We start from the raw sequence: 13,549 nt of genomic DNA, 5'->3' as shown, positions 1-13,549 counted from the left end.
GTGTATGCCACCTAACCTTCAATACGAAGTTCATTGACATGGGTCTGTCTTCCCCATGGGAACAGAGATCCCATACCAATTGTAACTCGCAGGGGGTCATTTACTTAATCACGTGCCCATGTCACAAACAGTATGTAGGCATGACTAGCAGGAAGGTGAAGACTCGTATCATGGAACATCGTAGCACTATTAGATGCGGCAGGTCTACTACAAAGTTGACTACACACTTCTTAGAGGTGGGGCACACCACAGAAGACTTGAAGTGGACTGTCATTGAGAAACTGCAACTGGTAGTGCATGTGGCGGATGACAACAGAGCTCTCCTGGTGAGAGAACAAAAATCGGTCTACCGGCTGAAGAGCCACATTGTGGGGCTGAATGATGACATTCCGTGGCATGCCCTGAGCAGGTGATTGCCCATAAGGGCTCCTATAGTGTAGGTAAAATGTATACACACTCTATATGCCACTAACGATGCTGTTGCAGACTGCATAGTTCACCCTCCTTTCCCCCTTCTTTGTTTGGGTGATGAAGTTCAGGTAAACTTACTATGTATATGCTGGATAGTTGGATGTTCACTCTGGGGAATGCTTTGGTCTGAAGTGATGTGCTAGCAACAGATTTCCAGTATATCTTGGATAAAATAAACAGAGCACTAGGGAAGCTGTCACTTTTAAAGTCTGCGGTGACCTCCTCCCCTTATGTGGTTAAATATACTTTTATTGATTCGGCTCTTTACGACTTGTATATTTTTTTTCCTTACAAGGGATCAGGCAAGAGTACCCGTAGAAATGTCGCACAGTATGACGAGATGCTCTACGAAGATGCTCGGGGGTTTAACAATGAGTTAGTACCACCGGGATAGATGTCCATCTATATGTCGTAACATAAAAAAATATGTAGAGTGTCCGTTAACCGGATGCCGGGCTAGAATCATACACTTTTAACAACTAGCGCAAATAGTTCAGTGGTGCCATAGTAATAACTCTGTGGCACTACATCTCCCAGCTGCCCCAAAAGTGAGCACGTACGTTTGCGCATGCGCATACGTCAAGGTGGAGCAGGGGGCGTGTGCAGCGTAGGCTCATTTAATGGCAGAGTCGGCATCATGGTACTATCCTACGCGCCGCCGCAGGAGCAGGCACTATCGGTTTGGACGTCCATCGGAACAGTAAGGAGTTGGGGTGGTGCCTTTCTGCTTGTTTTTACCGCCTTGAGTTACCAACATTTGCATGGAGGAGGCTCCAGGGTAACTCAGAAAAAGAGATCAAGGCTTCCTGCTGTTAACTATTAATGGGTCTGCTCATTTTTCTTCTCGAACACAGGTTGTGTTCTTTGGAGTTCTCCCTGCCTGGCGCCTTTTCGAGTTTACTTCACTAATAAACTCGGTAAGTTCGCCGGAACGTTGGGATGTGATTGCTTATACTCCTATGTATAGTTGATTTTACTATACGAGGATGTGGAAGTTTCTAGCAGCAATACATTTTAATTTTAAAATAAACAGGAGAACAATATTGTGGCACGGAGGGCATTATACAACAAACCAAAGTGAGGGACTGTTTAATTTAACAGTTTAAAACACAATAGGAGATGGGGACACATTAAGAAACATACCTATGAGATTGGATGTTCTAAATAACATATGCAAGTAGTTATAGCATATGGTTGTATCATTTTTGTGTTTCTCTACAGTATATGTATCCCGTGTTGGCGGGACTTACCTCCACACGTTTCTGATCGACAATGATCATCTCACCCCATCTATTAGCCTGATTGAAGTAAGGTGGGAGAGTGGATTGGGACTGGTAGACGTCCTGATGAAGACCACCGTGACCTGCTCACTAGGGGCACAGTAAGACGGTCGAAACATGTTGGCACTGGCAGTTTAAGGAGGGGTGTTTTGGTAACTTGACATTCTCTATAAACACTTCCTATCCTTCACTATTTTAATCCTGGCCGTTGAACCTATGAATAAAGGTCCAAAAGATATCCATGAGCCATTTTTAAGCACTTTCTAATGCTGCACTTTCTTCTATCACTGTACCCAGTCACAAGGTAACACTCACCTTGTTATCACTGTTTTGTCACTTTTATGTTGTCTTGTGTTTCCCCCTCCCTGTGCTCTGTCCTGTGCATGGCTACGCCAGGGCGTTTTGTTAGCAGACCCGATGATGAAGCATGTCACGCACACTTGTGTGTGAGTGTGGGCAGTTTTCAAAACACACGAGTTTTGTCACTGTATGTCTGTTAATGTCTTTTTTGTCTGGTGCTTTCCTTTATACCCCTCTTTGTGTTAACATGTTATATTAGGGGGTTTGGGGTAGTGGAGAGTTATTGACCCTCTCCCCTAATATGTGAATTATGAAACTATAGGTCACTATCAAGTTTAGCCCACATGAAAAAAACATTATCAGCCCTAATCGTATAAAGAATGGGCCAAATTATATATTTTTAATCTGCCGCTTACTATGATCTTATACCTCCCACTCTCTCCACTATTTCAAGTCATGGCTAAAAACTCAATTAATCTCCTCAGCAACTACCGGATACGATAAAGCAGCTTCTTCATTTGTACTAGGTTAATTTTCCTCCCCTTTTTTTCACTCTTTGAAATTGTTATGGAGGGCCTCAAAACTTTTTGATTTACAGACAATGACTTGACTGCACTAATAGGAAGGGCCTTGACAAGTGATAATGCATCTTCCCTACAACTGAGCGAGAACGGAACAAATCGCTAAATCTGAGAAAGAAACTTAAACGCATGGAATCCCATGCACATTATATGCTCGAATATTTACGAGCAGGGGTCATACCATCTGGCCTTAGGGTACGTAATGTCTCAGCACTATTTGTCGGAGTCGGTAAGTTCTTGGAGCGATGGTCATTTATTGCTTACCGCTGCTCCAGGGACTGGATGATTCTTATAATAGAAACAGCTAGAGAGATGATGGAAGTATTGAGTCAGGAGATAACAGCTTTGGCGGAAAAATTGAATACCTCACCGGCTTTGGAGGAAGCCAAGGCTAGATTAGAAAGAAATAAACACAGGAGAGGGTTTTTGTAATAGGAGAAGGTGGCGCTCAGCTAGATTTGTGCGTGTGTATGTGTAAGTTTGAGCAACTCTAGAGGTGGATGTGGTGGTAATCAGGTAGGGGAGACCCCTATAACACCTTTATCTGTGTGGAAATGTCTCAGAACACTAAAGTACAACCAAGTCCTGGGCACTCAAAACAATAGTCAAAACATGAACTTAAGGGCCAAATGTAGGTAATCCTATTTCACAGATTCTAAAAAAACAAATTTTACCGATTCGGTATTTTAGAATCGTTAAATGGGATCTAGGTAAAAATTCGGTAATTGTTAACGATTCGGTAAAATTCGGTATCAGCTATTCGGTATTTACCGAATCAGTATTTACTGAATCGGTAATTGCCATTCAATCCTATGGGCCTTTTAGCCAATTGGAATGAATGGGAATTACCGATTCGGTAAATACCTAATCGGTAAATACCGAATCGGTAAATACCGAATCGGCTGGGAAAAATAAGTAAAACTCAGGAGTCAGCCAATCAGGTGCAACCAACCCCCTCCCAAACAGGAAGTGGCTACGCCCAGGCAGCTGGAAGCAATTAGAAGCTTGCGGAGAGGCAGTGAGAGCAGAGCTGATTCCCCGAGCCACAGGAATTCTTTTGTGCTTTTGAAATTGAAAAATGGCAAACACCAGTGAAAAGGAACTCCCAGAGAGGAAGAGAAAAATAAAATTCAGCACCATGGAGCTGCAGGTCCCCGTGAAGGAGATGGCGAAAGAACACCATAAATTGTTTGGAAAGCAGTCCCTGACTGTGGCTGAATCTGCCAAAAGAAAGATTTGGCTGGAAATACAGTCTAAGGTGAATGCTGTAGGAGTGACTCCACGAGACATAGACGACCTGAAACAGAGGTGGTACGACCTCAGGAGCTTTACTAAGAAGAACATTGCAGAGCTCCACAAAGAGGCAAACCAAACTGGAGGAGGGAGGAACCGTGGGCCTCCCCTGACTGAGCTGGAGTAGCTGGTGCAGTCTGTGGACTGGGAGATGCAGACAGCTCAGCCAGAGCTGCCACCAGAAAAGGTAAGAAGCATGCACAGCAATCACCCCCACCCCATCACCTTTATTTATTTATTTATTTATTTAATTTATATGGCGCGTTATAACCACCGGGGTCTCTAAGCGCTGAACCGCCTTCCCTTTCCCCTATGTGGCAGTGTTAACCCCACTCCAGTAGAGGTGGCAATATACAGCAGCAATGCATTATGGTAGATGTAGTCATGGAAAGACCTACCATGTCATACAGCGCACCAAGCAACAAGTTATGCAACACATATCAGTGATAATCAAGCAGAGGCAATATGTACAGTGTTTCAGTGAGAAGAATTTAATTGTATAAGCAGTGAGGCAGGAGCACATAGCTAATGTACACTTTTATGTCCACAGGTGAGACATCTCGCAGGCATACCAGGGAGAAGGAAGGCAGTGCACCACAGAGGGACGACAGCCATGAGTCAGGCGGAAGTGCAGGGAATGACACAGAGGACACTGGTGCACCAACAACACAGCCACCATCCCAAGACCTTGAAATGTCTCCTCACCTGCAGGCATCCCCAGAGTGTTCAGGATCCCCTCTGCTACTGTCCTTACCCGAACTGCCTGCGTCACTTCCGCAAACAACACCCGCAGCTCAAAAGAGCAAGAGGCAAGTAGTTGCCCCACTAGTCGAAATGGAAACATCATCAGGTGACATGGATTGATTTGATTTGATTTGATTTGTCAATTTGTAAAGCGCGCAATTGCCCATAGGCGTCTTGGCGCTAAGATAAATCCTTTCCAGCTCTGTAACAGTGTATGATGTTTAATCAGAGAATAGCCATGTTTTTACTTCCTTTCTAAAAATGTCCAAAGATGGGCAGGTTTTTATGTTAAGAGGCAATTGATTCAATGCACGTGCTGCATGTATCAGGAAACTTCTCCCTCCCCAGTTAGCTCGTTTATATCTGGGAACAGCAATTAGTTTCATCTGGCCTGATCTCAGAGGTCTCATGGGTTCATACTGTTTCAAATGGTACCTCAACAATTGTGATCCTTTTCCCTGTAGTGCCTTATAGGTTAGACAGAGTGATTTAAATGTCACCCTCTTTTCAATTGGCAGCCAATGCAGATTGTTCAGTCTATGTCTGATTGGCTCAAATCTAGGTATGTCTAGAACCAGTCTAGCTGCTGCATTTTGCAGGTGTTGTAATTTATCTATGATCTTTTTCCTGGCTCCGGCATATAAACCATTTCCATAGTCCAATCTTGCTAATGCTAATGCTGTTACTACTGTTTTGCGAGGATCCTATGGTAGATATGGAAATAGTTTTTTTATCATTTTTTAAAATGTACCAGAGTGATGATGACAACTTATTGGCTTGAGCTTCAAATGATAAATTCATATCAAGGGTGAAACCCAAATTCTTCACTTTTTCTGATGATCCCGGACATCTGCCCATGTCCTTGGGCCACCAGGCAGGGGACCAGATGTTTGTGTCACCCCCCTAATATCATCACTTCGCTCTTGTCTCCATTGAGCTTCAGGCAATTCCTTTCCATCCATTGGCTGACCTGTGTCATACAATGTTGGAATTTTTCTGCTGTTTTCCTCTGTATCCTTGTTGATGGTCACTACAATGTGTGTGTCATGGAGGAGGATGAGACACCAACCTTGGCTGGGGAAGGAAGCACTGCCACACAACAGTCTAGCGCAGAGGGTGCCCACACAGGTACCAGACGCCGCAGGCCCAGAGACAGCAGTGCTGCAACAACATGCGGAGGGTCCCATTGTCTTTCCGTGGGCTGGAGGGTAGCATGGTTAAGATCAAAGAATGCAGGGGAAGGCCATCCAATCGGTGCAACGCCAGATGAGGCACCTGAATGCAAACATGGAAAACATTGGAAAGGGCATCAGTGCACTGGTGGATGAGAACAAAGAGATGGCATCAGGTATGAGGGAGATGGCTGCAGGGATGCGGGACATGTCACAATCCGTGCTTCTCTTGTGCACGAAACTGGATCATAACAGAACAACAAGGAGGAAGGACAGGCAGGAAGCGCAGCGACTCACCAAGGCTGTTAACCGCCTGGCCACTGCAACTTCCCTTCTTTTCAGGCTAAGCGTCAACATGCAGGAAGGACTAACAGACAGCAGCAATGAGGTGTCCAGGGGCCTAGCAAGTGTGAAAAGTGCTGTAGAGGTGCTGCTCAATGCTCAGACAGCACATACTGCTGCTCTGGATGTACCTGAGAGTGAGGAAAGCACCAGTAGGAGCAGCATGACAAGCCCCCCTGTTGCTGAGACATGGAGGAGCAGCAGGCTCCATGGTGCTCCAGCTGTCCACACACCTAGTGACGACTGCCAGCCAATTTCATCTGGCACCGGTAGACATGGACGAAAATGACTTATGCTGCCGACACTACATGACCTTTAATGGGGATAGTGAGGCAGGGTTCACATTACTAATGGATACCATTTGTGTTGCACATTTGTGCCTTTGAGAACCTGCGTAATGGCAAATATTAAACTACGTTGGGTACATACTCCACCTGTCTGTGTCTCTTTACTTACTCAAAAGTAGGCGTGTGTGATCTCTGCCCGTCTCTGTCTGCCATCTTTTGCTCGCGCAACTCCTACTGTGTTGGTGACAGGCAGTGCATGTTAATCAACATGGTCCTGAAAATCTCACAATTCTACCTCTGTGCCCTACTTTGAAGCAAGGTTGTGCAACATTGCGCATGTTGCAATGATCTTACAGCAAATGAGTGGTGATTACTGCAGTGCATCTCCGCTTTTGTCGAGGCAGCGAACCTGCTTTTTAACAGCCCAAAGGGGCACTCCACAACTAAGTTAATAGCAGTACATGTAAAGTACCTGAGTTGGTGTGAGCAAAATGGAGTGATCTAAAAGAAAGTCGTAGAAAGAAACATACCTATTAGTGCTAAAGTTTAAGATGGTGATTTTAAAAGTAATGTTAACAGAAGAGGAGCAAGAATGTCGCGTAAGTTAGTATAACAAAGTTAGTATAACAAAACTCACTGAGACGCCGGTGATAATTCCAACCCGGTGTCTTCCAAATTGACGGGTGAGTACTAATGTCATGTGAGAGAAAGTTCTCTAGGATTGCAGCGAGAAAAGGATAATCACAGTTGTTTAACCTGAAGCTGAATTAAAAGATATATTGAGACTGAACAGTAAGAAAGTACGTTGACATAAAACAACACCAAACCGGGTCAAACCTGTGTGCTGGTTGAAAAAGGGGGAGAGGAGGGAGAAAACAACACATCTTAGAGCAAGAATACCCTGAGTGTAACTAAAAAAGAGGATCAGGTGCTATAAGTACCTGTAATAGGATGTACTAGACGGTGTATTCTGAAAAGAATATATTAAAAGAGACCTTACTAATATTACGTGGGTGTGTTACAAAAAAGGAGTATAGGTCAAAACAGTCCACTCCTAGAAGTGAGCCAGTTTAGCGAGGTGCCAGTGATAATTCTGACCCGGCACGTCTCAGTGTGGGTTAAGGGTATTGTATGGATATTGTATGGAGAGTAGAGATATCTGTCCAACAAATGGGGGAAAAAATATAAGAAATAGTAATGTCCTAATTAGTTCACGATAAGGCGCTAGTGTTCAGGAATGGCTATAACCTGAAAATGCAGGTTTTGTGAAAATCGGCCACGGCGACTTCAATAGAAGAGTGATAAAGAGGTATAGCCTAAAATATATTTAAAAAAAACAACAATACAACATTGTTAGCCTTCTTCTGAAGGCCAGCCACAGAGGGTCCATTGTCAGGGATTACTTGGGGTACGTGAAGCGTCAACAAAATAAAGTGATGACTTACTAGAGTAAAGCAAAAACAGGCTGAAAACCCTTGAGGAACGTCCAATCAACGTGTACGGTAAACAGTAGTGAGTAGTAGCGAAGAACCAAGGTGTGTACAGATATACTGAAATGACAGAAAAGTAATATAAAAGAGGGGCTCACTGTCTCATAACCATCACAAAATAGGGCATGGAAGTCTTGACTCGGAAGTCGGTGAAATTACCATGTAAAGCAACACTTACGTTTGTTTCTCTAGCAAGTTCCTCCGTGGCTCGTCTCCAGCGGGTAGTGCTGAGGACGAGGCTGCAAACTGGAAGAGTATAAATATACTTTGGGAAGAAACACTAGACCGCAAACCACGTAAAGTGTATTGCTATTGTTTTGAGTGCCTAGGACTTGGTTGTAGATTAGAAAGAATTAATACAGCCATGAAGGACTTTGAGATGTACTTAACTAATAAAAAAACTGACAAGTTAAGTAAGGACATTAGATGGTACACCCAAGATAAGGCCTATCCGTACCTCAACTCTACTTATTATCAGGATTGGAGTTACAATCAGGGTCGTCAAGGTAACACAAATAACTAACTAGCGAAGGAGAATTATTAACTTCTTCGATACGTATTTGTCCGACTCCGACAATGACAACGCTCAAGACATGGAGGCAGAGTAAGATACTCGTCCCTATAGGGGTAGACAGATGGTGCAGCAACCATTTCGTGGCCAATCTCCTTTTTTGCCGAGGGGACAATTTCGAGGGAGGAACAAAAGATGGGCACCAGACAGAGGGGAACCACAACAGATGGCCCCTCAACATCAGCAGCCATACTTGAAACCCGGAACCAACAGTACTGGCAATAGAATCCTCCAAGGTAGGGGACCAGACCAGAGTTGTGATCTCTCATTTGTCCCTAGCACACGCCCTAATTTGTTTAAATTGCATGAGGACCTGTTCTTTTTCTTTAGAAAAGTGAGACTAAAGAAATTTTCTCTGGACCGACCGATGGAACTTGAGGATGAGAATCAGTCAAAATGTAAGCCCCCGTCCCATTTCACACCAACTTTAGAGATGGTGGGACCAAATGTTAACATCTTTGAACAGAATGTGATCAAAGAGATTGCCCCGGTCATTAAACATCCCCCTTTGAGGCGGAGTAACATATCACCCACAGAGAATATGGCTTTGCAGAATATCAAACTAAACAAAGATTTGATCATAATGCCCTGTGATAAAGGTGGTGGTATAGTTTTTATGAATAAACTTGACTACGATGATAAGATCTCTAAAATGCTCGCTGTCCCTCAACACTACAAAAAATCTCACCCTAGGGAGCTATCTAAGTTGAAAAGTACCATCCTGGAAATGACGGCAGAGCATTAGAGCGTGGCGATATTTGCCAGGAGGAATTTAATTTCCTCAATAAATCTTGTACTAAAACTCCAGCATTATATGGTCTTCCTAAGATGCACAAAGATGTAGCAGACCCACCTATACGTCCTATTATCTCGACCATTGGCTCGAGTACCGAGCCACTTTCTAAATATATTGACTCTTACTTGTGCTCTCTAACACAGACATATGCTTCTTACAATCGTGACACTGGCGATATTATCAGCAAACTTGAGGGCATGCCATTCAATTCTAACATGGAAATATTAGTAACACTTGACATTGAGGCGTTATATACTAACATCCCCCAATGTCAGGCATTACAGGCGGTGGCATCTCTCTTGCAGAGATCCCCAGAAATAGACATGATGGCTTTGTGCTTGAATGCCCTAAAATAGTTCTCATGAATATTTTCTCCAAATTCAATGGGTCACTGCACCAACAAGTAAAGGGCGCCAGCATGGGAGCTTCTTGTGCCCCTAGTATAGCAAACACCTACATAGGAAAATGGGTGATCAGGAATGTCTTCAATGAGGCAGCTCCATTATTTGACAATGTTGGAACGTGGAGACGCTTCATTGACAACATTTTCTTCATCTGGAAAGGAGACAGTGATTCTTTACATGAGTACATTTTATGGTTGAATGCAAGTGACAGCAATTTGAATTTTACAGCAAAGAGTAGCTCCCATCATGTAGAGTTTCTGGGCAACCTGATCTCTGGGTCTAACAACTTCCTGGAGGTTAGTTTGTTCAGAAAACCAACGGAAAAAATACCATCCTACAGTATCAAAGTTATCACCCTACTATTCGGAAAGACTCGATCCTGTTTGGTGAGTTCCTACAGGTGAGGAGAAATTATACCAACATGTCTGAGTGGTTATCCTAATAGATTAGTTCGACATGCGTACAAGAGGGCTAAGTATTACAACTGTGATGCCCTCTTGGGGGGAACACATCGTGCCTCTAAGAATCAGGTAGTATGTGTTATTAATCATTCTCCCTTTAATTTCAAGATAAAAAAGATTATCCAAAATAATTGGAAAATCTTGAATACCAATAACAATGAAATTTAGTTAGAACAACAATTGGTGGCTTACCGAAGAAATCGCAATTTAGGCGATGTCCTGGTGCACACCAGACCCTGCCCACAGAATAACATGCAACAGACTACTATAACTGGTCTTCCAATTGTGATGGGTAGCCACAAATGTGGATCCTGTCATGCCTGTGACACTGCCATTGTTACGGACTCCATTTTATATCAGGGAGTCAATGTTAAGTTAAAAGATCTTACAAATTGCAGGAGTCAGAGACATTATTTACATACTGACCTGCCCGTGCAAACTAGCTTATATCGGTAAGACCTCGCATGAATTTAGAGTAAGATATAGTGAGCATAAATCTGCGATACGCACGAGTAAGACCATAGCTCCGCTTGTCCAACATTATCTTGAAAAACATCACTCTGAAGGGGATATCAGGTGGTGTATTCTGGAAAAGGCCAAAGGTCAGGTTGGAATACCTGTGGAGATAATTCGTAAAAGAAGGGAAACCTTCTGGATTTTCACTCTGGACAGCGTAAATCACGGGCTGAACGAAGAGATTCAGTGGAACATCACGAAACCATGGTAAAGTTTAGATGCTGATAATAGAAATAATATTTAAGCAATGCATATCAGCAATAGCAATGACTAAGTCTTATTGTGGCCAGGGGTACCATGGCTTGGTGGCTGTGGACAGTAGAGATATCTGTGTAACAAATACAATATGTTGGAATTGGCATTATCTACCTAGCTTATGTAGCAGAGTTGGAACGATGGGAGGAGACGGCTCTCTACTTCCGGTATTGATCGTGGACTATACGGAATTTTGAAGCAGGTCTAAATTGTTATGTGAACCTATGGTGATTGAATGTTATAGACGGCTGTCTATTAATTTAGTCTGAATTGGGTATTGTTAGATCGTAATATTTTGAGTTTTAGTAGGAGTCAACCTATTAATACTTGTTATTTTTATTTTTATTTTAAACCTTTATTTTTCAAATAGTGCACACAGCTATTCAGCCTTACATCCCGGAGGCTAGGCAGCTACACAAAAAGCAATAAGTCAGAGTGCAAGAAGCAGGGTACCAGAATGTGTGAAGGTTATGATTTTCCATTTTTTATATTTTATGAAGAAGGAACAAGTACAGAAAGAGGCGCCAAAACTAGCGCTAAAGAAGAAGGCAATTAGTGGGGCCTAATCAGGGAATCGGCTAGGCACAAAGATAACAGTAAGATTCAGAACAATATGGACACATAGAACCACGGGGGGAGGGAATCACAAGATAGCAGTAGTACAAATTCGTCAGTTGGAGTTATAGGCTATGGGGTCAAGTGTTCTTCCAGTGGGGCGGATTCTGGTGGTATGCAAATGTCACCCCTATACTCATTCCAAGCCCCTCACACCTTCTGCCATTTTTTGGGTTTACCCCTGGCTACATAAACAGTCTTTTCCCGGAACATGCACCAATCCATGTTGGCCTTCCACTGTACCACTTTCGGGGCTGTTGTCGCTCCCCACATTTGTGCAATGTCCCGCTTTGCGACCATATTCCCAAGGGTAACCCACTGGTTCTGCGCAGTGTTGTAATCTGTGGGACCCCAAATATTTAAGAGGCATCTCCGGGCCTCCGCGTGTACTTCCACCCCGGTCACCGCACTCATGATCATGTGCACCCGCCTCCAGTAGGAAGCTATCACACTGCACTCCCAAATTATATGCATGAAGGTGGGTTGAGCGCCACAGCCACGCCGACAGAGGCCGTCAACCGAATGTCCCATGTGTATTAATCTGGGGCCAGTGACGTAGACTCTGTGCAGGATCTTCAATTGCACCAATCAAAGCCGGGCGGGGATAGCGACCTCCTTGGGGGATGACACCGCACATTGCCAGTCCTCGTCGTCGATCTCTATCCCGTCCCGTACCCATTGATCTCTCACCCCCAAGAGAAGGTCCGTGCGAATATTAATCATTTTTTATACGTCAGGGAAATAGCGCTGTCCAGCATATGACCGTCCAGTACCCGGTCTTCCAGGGGAGAACTTTCTGGAATTGCCTCGCCCTCCGGCATGGCAGACAGGAGTGCATGTCGCAGCTGAGCGTACTGAAAATATTTCGTTCCACCCAGCTGGAACTCCGTCCGTAATTGGGCAAAAGACTTCACCTCCCCTCGCAACATCATGTCCTCCACCCTAGAAATCCCGATCATGTCCCACTTATCGAACCCCTTAGTGTGCCACAGTTTGCCCAAAATCTCGGAGTCGTAAAGTGGAGTTGCCATTGTAAGCTTGTCTTTCCACCCCTGTGCCTTCGTGATCGTTCTCCAGATGTGCACAGCGGTTTTCGTTGGCCCGCCTATCAAGAGATCTCGTATACAGCGCCCTATGGTATTTCCCGCCATCCAAGAGCCATCGATCCATGGAGTAGCCTGGACTATCCGCCGGGCCGTAAAGACCGTGATTAATGGCCGCCAACTGAGAGGCCCAGTAGTATCTCCGCACGTCGGGCAATGCTATGCCCCCGTCATACAACGGGAGCGTGAGCTTCGTGATAGCAATGCGTGCCCGGCCATCCCAGAGCAGGGCACGTTGCAAGCTCTCGATTTCCCCAAAGTATCTGGCCGGAACCGGATCTTGAGTATTTTGCAGGGCATACAGGAACCTGGGCAGGGACATCATCTTAAATAACGCCGCGCGCCCAAGCAGGGAGAGAGGAAGTTTACGCCACCCTTCAACATCGCGTCGAAGACGAATAAGAGGGGGGAGCAAATTGTTCTCGTAGCGCGCATTGGGGTCAGTTGAGATATAGATCCCCAGGTATTTAAATCCCTGTCTCGCCACCTGTATGCCACAGTCCCTCGGGAGATGAGGTGTCCCCCCTCTCAGAACGTATAAATGCGACTTCGACCAATTAATTACCAGGCCAGAGTGTTGGCCAAAGAGTCGAAGCACGTCACATGCTACGATGAGAGATTTACAAGGGGAGGTAAGATACAGATGGATGTCATCTGCATATAATGAAACTCGGTCCTCGAATCCAGGGGACCAACGAATGCCATGCATGTCAGGGTGGTGCCGAATCCAGGCCGCCAATGGTTCAAGTGCCTGTGCGAACAGAAGGGGAGACAGAGGACCTGCCTAGTGCCCCTCTGAAGAGCAAAGGACGCGGAAACTCGACCATTGACCGTCACGTTAGCCAACGGGCTGGCATACAGAAGTTTA

This window comes from Lissotriton vulgaris, chromosome 6 (assembly GCF_964263255.1).
Source record: "Lissotriton vulgaris chromosome 6, aLisVul1.2, whole genome shotgun sequence".
Taxonomy (NCBI): Eukaryota; Metazoa; Chordata; class Amphibia; order Caudata; family Salamandridae; genus Lissotriton; species Lissotriton vulgaris.
Note: the sequence above shows the minus strand (reverse complement) of the source record.